The sequence below is a fragment of the Hypanus sabinus genome, chromosome 24 (genome assembly GCF_030144855.1).
Source record: "Hypanus sabinus isolate sHypSab1 chromosome 24, sHypSab1.hap1, whole genome shotgun sequence".
Taxonomy (NCBI): domain Eukaryota; kingdom Metazoa; phylum Chordata; class Chondrichthyes; order Myliobatiformes; family Dasyatidae; genus Hypanus; species Hypanus sabinus.
Genome location: NC_082729.1, coordinates 6,925,382 through 6,934,372, shown reverse-complemented (window position 1 = coordinate 6,934,372; position 8,991 = coordinate 6,925,382).

Below are 8,991 nucleotides of genomic sequence, written 5' to 3'. Positions count from 1 at the left end.
TCAACCCCTTGTCTGCAGTTCTGAAACAGTCGGGCTCACACAACCAGACTATGTAACAGTTTCTTCCCCCAAGCTATCAGACTCCTCAATACCCAGAGCCTGGACTGACACCTTACTGCCCTATTGTCTTGTTTATTATTTATTGTAATGCCTGCACTGTTTTATGAACTTTATGCAGTCCTGGGTAGGTCTGTAGTCTAGTGTAGTTTTGGTTCTGTGTTGTTTTTTACTTAGTTCTGTCTAGTTTTTGTACTGTGTCATGTAACACCGTGGTCCTGAAGAAACGTAATCTCATTTTTACTGTGTACTGTACATAGCAGTTATTGACTTGTTTTGAAGACCATTGTTCTGAGCTGCATTTTAAATTCAATCTACAATCCATATTCAGATCTGAAGACTGGTTGCTGTTAAAATTAATATTTGACATAAACAAGAATATGCCCAAACATTTCACAAAATGTCACAAGTCATTGCTCTGGGTTTCCAGCATCTGAAGAATCTCTTGTTTTTATTTATCGTGATTACTTTGTGGGCAATCAATGTTCATGAGAGTTTTCAATCTTTACCGAGAGGTGTAATCCACACGCTCCTCCCTCCATTCGTTGGCTATGTAACCTGTTTCCAATACAACAAAAGGAATCACTGTTTCTAGATTATGAAAATGTCATCCATTTCATATCCTGAATATAGAACATGGTCCTTCACAGCGCAGCATAGGCCCTTCGGCCCACAATGTTGTGCCAACCTTTTAAACTAATCTAGGATCAATCCAACTCTTCCCTCTCACAGAGCCCTCTATTTTCTTTCATCCCTGTTCCTATCTACGAGTTTCTTAAATGTCTCTAATTCATCTGCCTCCACCACCATCCCTGGCGGTATGTTCCATGTGCCCACCACTCTTTGTGTAAAAACCCTACCTCTGACAATCCCTCCCCCCCATATTTTCCCAACTTATCAATACAGAGGTAAGGAAGGCAGCTAGATTTCATTAGGAGTTTGGCGAGACTTGGTATGTCACCAAAGACGCTCACAGATTTCTACAGTTGTATTGTGGAGAACATCCTGACTGGCTGCATCACTGTCTAGTATGCAGTGCTGGAGGGTGGGGGGTGTCTACTGCACTGGATCGGAATAAGCTGCAGAAAGTTGCAAACTTAGCCAGCTCCATCATGGGCACCAGCCTCCATAGTATCCAGGACATCTTCAAGGAGCGGTGCCTCAGAAAGGCAGCATCCATCATTAAGGACCTCCGCCACCCAGGACATGCCTTGTTCTCATTGCTACCACCAGGGAGCAGGTACAGGAGCCTGAAGGAGCTCACTCAATGAATTGGGAAAAGCTTCTTCCCGTCTGCCATCAGATTTCTAAATGGACATTGAACCCATGAACACTACCTCACTACTTTTTAATTTCTATTTTTTGCACTACTTATTTAATTTATATCTATCTATCTTTCTATATTTACTGTAGTTTATTTTTCTCTCTCTATGATCATGTATTGCATTGTATTGCTGCCCCATAGATACCAAATTTCACGACATATGCTGGTGATATTAAACCTGATTCTGATAAATCACCTTAAAGATATGCCTCATATGGGTTGTTTATGCCCTGGGAAAAAGTCTCAGGCTGTTGACTCGATCTGCACCTCTAATCATCTGTCAGATCATCTTTCATCCTTCGCTCCTGTGAGAAAGGCCCTCAGATGCTCAACCTATGTTTGTTGGAGGATCAAAGATAATTTTATTCACTCTAAACATTGACACGAATTAGGTATTTGTTGTGGTGTGTTGGAGCATCATGCAATAAAAACAACAATTTTACATGATAAAGAATGATATGAAAGTAGAGTTAAAGGCCAAAGTACAGACATGGAATTAAAGGTGCATAAATATATAAATAGCAGCATGTGGCTGGTGATCCGTTGTATTCAACAATGAGAGGATATCTGTGCAGAAGAGTCTCTAAAGTGGAAAAGCCATGTAACTCCTCCAACCTTGGAAGTCTGGGTCCAGTGGTATGAGTAGTTGTCACAAACTGGGGCTTTTCTTGGTTTCAGTGGATGACTATGACCACTTCTGTGCCTCATCAAGCCCTTTGCTCTCCACAAAGCGTTGCAAAACCACTTTCTTGGCTGTTTGATCTCACTGTTGATCTCAGCATTTTCATCCGCCGGAGCCGACTTTGACCAGCATGTATTTACAATGTGAGCAGCATTATCGTAAGCGGTTTACCGTGTTTGCAATGCAGTAACTGGGGTAAAAATAGAGGGGGGGGGGTGAGTGAGATAAACTAAAATGGTTTATCAGATTAACTTTCTGGGGGGAAAAAAACTTTTAAGATGTCATGAAGTTTTTGTTTTAGTCGTTATTAGTTCTTTCCAAAACTGAGTTGTTCTGTCCCGAAATGGGAAGCAGAAACTGACCAGAGGGTAATGAAGCCATTTTTGGGCACTTGTGTCATTAGGTTGATCGCAGTGACCATCAAGTCACATCCTGCACTCCCACCCCCCTGAAACCCATCCAATCCTGCACTCTGCACAAGTAATCCATCTTCCAAATCATCCAACGTATTCTCGGGACACCCTGACATCAGATCTGATGGGAAAATATTCAGCTTACCAATATTCTCTCCAATGCAAGCACGTACTTTCCTAGATATGGGGCCCAAAACTGGTCACGATATTCCATACGTGGTCTGACCAGTGCCTTTTTAAAGCCTCAGCATTACATCCTGGCTTTAATATTCCCGTCGTCTCGAAATGGATGTGAATGTGTCATTTGCTTTCCTTGCCACCGACTGCCAGCTAACCATGAAGGAATCCAGTACCAGGATTCCCAAGTTCCTTTGCACTTCCGGTTTCTGAATTCTCTCCCTGTTTTGAAAGTTTACAATGTTGTCCAGTGCTCCTGACGCAGCCTCCTCTACATTGGTGAGACCCGCCGTAGATTGGGGGACTGCTTCGTTGGGCACCTCCGCACTATCCGCCACAAGCAGGAATTCTCAGCGGGCCAGTAATTCCGATTCTTACTCCCGTCCTGACATGTCGGTCCATGGCCACCTCTTGTGCCAAGATGAGGCCACCCTCAGGGTGGAGGAGCAACACCTCACATTCCGTCTGGGTAGCCTCCAACCCAATGGCATGAACATTAATTTCTCCTTCCAGTAAATGAATTTCCCCCACCCCCTCCTCTTCCCCCACCCCTCTTCTTCCTCAATTCCCCACTTTAAACTTTTACATCTTCCCATCTGTCTATCGCTTTGCCCTGGGTCCCCTCCTCCTTCCCTTTCTGCTACAGTCCACTCTCCCATCAGATTCCTTCCTCTCCAGCCCTTTACCTTTCCCACCCACCCAGCTTCACATAACACCTTCTAGCTATTGTCCTTCCCCTCTCCCCACTTTTTTTTTCTGGCATCTCCCCCTTCATTTTACAGTCCTGAAGGCTCAACCTGAAATGTCGACTATGTTTTCACCTCCACAGATGCTGCCTGACCTGCTGAGTTCCTCCAGCATTTGTGTACATACTGTGAAGTAATTCCTTTTACATTGAGGAATGAATGAATGCCTTTAAGACAAATTCTTATTGTGTTCTTGAAAATAGTATTGTTTTTTTTAATAAAAACACAAAATGCTGACAGAACTCAGCAGGCCAGACAGCATCTATGGGAGGAGGTAGTGATGACATTTTGGGCCGAAACCCTCACTACCTCCTCCCATAGATGCTGTCTGGCCTGCTGAGTTCTGCCAGCATTTTGTGTTTTTATTTATTTCCAGCATCTGCAGATTCACTCGTGTTGCCTACGTTTTTTCTATGTCCATCAGCACACGACATGAAGGGCCTTGGTTAAAGATGCTTCGAGTAGTTGGTTGATCCCTCAATAACGCACAGGTGAGTCGCACTGGATAGCTACCCCATGGCTCTGGAGTGCAACCGGTGTCCACGAGCTTCTGGACTGAGTTTGACGGAATAATAACATGATGCTACAGTAGGATAGGGGTTAGTGCGATGCTGTTACAACTTGGGGTATCGGAGTTCGGATTTCAACTCCAGTGGCCTCTGCAAGGAGTTTGGACGCCCTCCCTGTCAGTGTGCAGATTTCCTCCGGGTGCTCCAGTTTCCTCCCACGTTCCAAAGACGTACGGGTCAGTGGGTTATTTGGTCATTGTAAATTGTGAAGGATTGCTGAGTGGTCTGGCTCGGTGAACTGGAAGGGATTGTTCCTCACTGTGTCTCTAATCAAAAATAAATTAAAAACGTGTCACAACTATCTGGACGAACATGCAGAAAAAATATCAATTCTGGTTTGAAATATTACAGAAAATCTATAAATTGCTGAGTGCTTCAAAAACTGCCTTGCTTGCATGTTGAAGTCAGTACATCTTGTTCTAAGGAGTGTACCCAAGGAAATTTTCCATTTTGCTTAAAATAAGCTGGAAGTTAAAAGCCAACAGCAACAATACAAAAGTCTGTTTTTATAATTCAAAGGAGGAACACGGCACTTTCAGGACACCATTGAATTGATGAAAATGAGAATGACAGAAGTGCAGAAAGGTTTTCAGATCAAGCAAAAATAAGCATTGGTCTCGAATGTCAATCCCAACTGCCCATCCAACACTTTCAAAAGTCATGATCTCTTCTCACTGCTGTCATCAGGAAGCAGCTACAGGAACCTCAGGTCCCACACCAGCAGGTTCAGGAACAGTTACCACCCCCTCACCCATCAGGCTCTTGAGCCAGAGGGGATAACTTCACTCAACGTCACTTGCTCCATCGTTGAAATGTTCCCACAACCTACAGACTCACTTTTAAGGACTCTTCAACTCATGTTCGTCATCTATGGAAATGAACGGTTTCAGCTTGGAAATATTGGTGAGGCCAGATTTGGAGTATTGTGTACAGTTCTGGTCACCGAATTATAGGAAAGATGTCAACAAAATAGAGAGAGTACAGAGGAGATTTACTAGAATGTTACCTGGGTTTCAGCACCTGAGTTACAGAGAAAAGTTGAACAAGTTAGTTCTTTATTCTTTGGAGCGTAGAAGGTTGAGGGGGGGATTTGATAGAGGTATTTAAAGTTATGAGGGGGATAGATCGAGTTGACTTGGTTAGGCTTTTTCCATTGAGAGTAGGGGAGATTCAAGCAAGAGGACATGAGTTGAGAGTTAGGGGGCAAAAGTTTAGGGGTAACACGAGGGGGAACTTCTTTACTCAGAGAGTGACAGCTGTGTGGAACAAGATTCCAGAAGAAGTGGCAGAGGCAGATTTGATTCTGTCATTTAAAAAAAAACTGGATAGGTATATGGACAGGAAAGGAATGGAGGGTTATGGGCTGAGTGCAGGTCGGTGGGACTAGGTGAGGGTAAGCATTCGGCTCGGACTAGAAGGGCCGAGATGGCTTGTTTCTGTTCTGTAATTGTTATATGGTTATATAGTTATTTCCATAGATTGCTGCCAGACCAGCTGAGTTCCTCCAGCATTTTGTGTGTGTTACTTGAAATATTTATTGCTCATTTATTTATTTGTATTATTATATATTGTCTTCTTTCTCTATTTGCACAATTTATTGTCTTTTGTTCATCCGTCTCTGTAGTGTCCATTTTTCATTGGCTTTACTGTGTTTCTTCATACTTACAATGAACACCCTGCAGAAAATGAACCTCATGTACTGCATGTCCTTTGACAATAAATTTACCTGGAACTTTGAAAATAGCTTTAGCTTCAAATGTAAGTCTGGCATCATGGCTGAGTGCCGCTCAAACAGGGGAAGTGTGTCTGCGATCATCTCACTAGTTATATTTGAAGCCTGCTGCTATCTTTACGGTGAGGCCTTTGTAATCTGTATAGGCATGGTACTATAGAAGCCATGGGCGGAGGGGTGGAGATATGTCTCTACCAAAGGAGGTGTAAAGTGCTCCTTCCCTCCGCTAGCCTGCAGGTCACCCTTGGGCAAGGTGTAGCACCCGCTTAGCCCCTCGATCAGGGTCAGGTGAAGTCACGGAAGCAGGAGGTGGCTGGTTGTACGAGTAGCTGGTGCATATCGCAAGTCCTGTTTATTTGACCGTTGACAGTCTCCGAAGAGTATAGATAATGGCTGTGGGGTCACAGCCGTCTTGTAAAGACACTGCCCAGAAGAACGCAATGGCAAACCACTTCTGTAGAAAAATTTGCTGAGAACAATCATGGTCATGGAATGGAAGACAATGGTCACCGATGTCATACAACATAGCATATAATAATGATGTCATACAACATGTCACATAATGATGATGTCATATAACATGGCACAAATTGATGACTATTGGAGCCTAGAGGCAGACCAAAAACCCATGAGGAGGGCTGGAACCAAACAGGCAAAGTAATTTGGAGATCTTGAACAATGTTAAATTGTGTTCCAGTATGTGACAGGATAAGACCTGTGCTAAGTATTTGCATTATGGGATGTTTCTTATGAATTTTTTTTGTGCATGTCAAGTAAGGCCATATGACCATAATTTCATAGGATTGGGATCAGGCCAGTCAAGTCTCCCAGAATCATGCTATCTAGAGCCATGTTTACAATCTTAAATCACAGGGCAAAGCAGCAATGATGAAGAAGAGGAGGAATTTCTTCACTCAGACTATGTAACTAATTACACTCTGAGTGGCCACTTTATTGGACACCTCCTGTACCTAATATGTTGCCACTTAGCGTATATTCATGGTCTTCTGCTGCTGTGGCCCATCTACTTCAAGGTTTGAAGTGTTGTGCATTCAGAGGTGCTCTTCTGCATGCCACTGTTGTAACAAGTGGTTATTTGAGTTACTGTCAACTCAATCCAGCCTGACCCTTCTCCTCCAGCCTCCCGTAACAAGGCATTTCTACCCACAGAACCGCCACTCACTGGTTGTCTTTTTGTCTTTCACTCCATTCCCCTGTAAACTCTAGAGACTCTTGTGCGTGAAAATCCCAGGAGATCAGCAGTTTCTGAAATACTCCAGCCACCCCATCTGGCACCAATAATCATTTCATGGCCAATTCTTCCCCATTCTGATGTTTGGTCTGAGCAACTGAACCTCGAGACCATGTCCGCATGCCTTCCTGCATCGAGTTGCTGCCACGTGATTGACTGATCAGATAGTTGCATTAACGAGCAGGTGTACAGGTGTGCCTAATAAAGCGGCCACTGAGCGTATATTTAAGATGAAGATTGACACGTCAAGTGATGAGAGCAGAAATACCTTATCGTGATGCCATGGTAGCGCTGTCATTAGTGCAATGCTATTACTTCTTGAGGTATTCTGGTATTTGGAGTTTAATTTGCACATTCTCCCCCGATCATGTGTGTTTCCTCTGGGGGCTCTGGTTTCCTCCCACAATCCAGACAAGTACTCAACAGTAGGTTAATTGGACATTACCGATTGTTCTGTGGTCCTGAGGCCTGCATCGGTTGGGGTCGACCATGGATGTGGCGTCCTAGCTGTCTAGATACGCAAAGCCAGGGGAGTACAATATGGTGGGCAAGCTAAACTCCGCCTCTCCACGCATCTGCTGAACCCAAAGGAATGGCAGAGACCGATGCAGCATGGCAGGAATTGCCAGTCAGTGTTCAACTCAACGTAGGACTGTCTGAGGGGCTCCAGCTCCAGATTTTTCCCTCAGGGTTTACTCCTGAAACCTTCCCCATGAGTGGGTAATTCTGCAAGGCAGCGAGGGTTTGAGATCAGAGTTTTCCTTCTCCTCGATGAGCTGCCGACCACGGCTGACGAGCCCCATCTGCCCGAAGCGACGGGTTTTAAGGTGCCAGTAACCTGCCTTTGCCCCTTCTCCTGTCAGTAGAAACAATTCCGCTGGGCTTAGTCGCTAAGCCACACGTGAAGGCCAGGAGCTGGACTTGGTTGTCAGAGGCTGTTTGAGACGCACACATTTAACAGGTAGTGGGAGCTTATCCCCATTACCACCCCCGGCTATAACAACCTTAAGGAATCTGTTCTGTGATTAGGCTGGTGTTAAATAGGTGGGTTTTGGAAGTGCTGGTTCAGCACTGAACCTCAGAATAAACAAATAAATATGATTCAGCCAGAGGATTTATCATGAGGTACAGGAGCCAAATGACTGACACTCACTGTTTTTAAGAACAGCTTCTTTCTCTCTGCCTGAAGTTCTATGAACCCATCTTGTTATTCCTTTTCCCATTATTTATTTATTTTGTAACTTAGAGTAAATTTTATGTCTTGCATTACTACTGCTGCCAGAAAAAGAACAGATTTTCACAACATATATCAGTGATAATGTGTCAGCTCCATCATGGGCACTAGCCTCCAGATAGTCCAGGGCATCTTCAAGGAGTGATGCCTTAAGAAGGTGGTGTCTTTCATTAAGGACCCCCATCATCCAGGACATGTCCTCTTCTCACTGCTACCATCAGGAAGGAGGTACAGAAACCTGAAGGCACTCACTCAATGATTTAGGAACAGCTTCTTCCCCCCTCCCATTCGATTTCTGAATGGACATTGAACCCATGAACACTACCTCACTACTTTTTTAATATTTATTTTTTCACTTCTTATTTAATTTAACTATTTAATATATATACTTATAGTAATTCATGTTTTTTTCTCTATTACTATATATTGCATTGTACTGCTGTTGCAAGACAACAAATTTCATGACACATGCCAGTGATATTAAACCTGATTCTGTTTCTGATAATAAACAGAAGAGATTCTGCAGATGCTGGCTTATTGGATTATCAGATTAATCCGAATGAAATATCGGTGATAATAAACCAGATTCTGATTCTGGTGGCAGTGCTTGCACTGAATGGCGGAGCAGGGATGAAGGCTGAGGGGCCTACTCTTGTTCTTCGAAGTTCAAAGTGCTCCTGAGCCCCTGGGGTGAGGCAGTGCTGTGCAACTTTTGCACCCGCAGTTATTTTTAATCACCCTGCCTTCCCGGGGTAAGTTTCCCTCTGCAGTTTGCGCAGAACGTAATGCTCTTTAAGCATCTTTT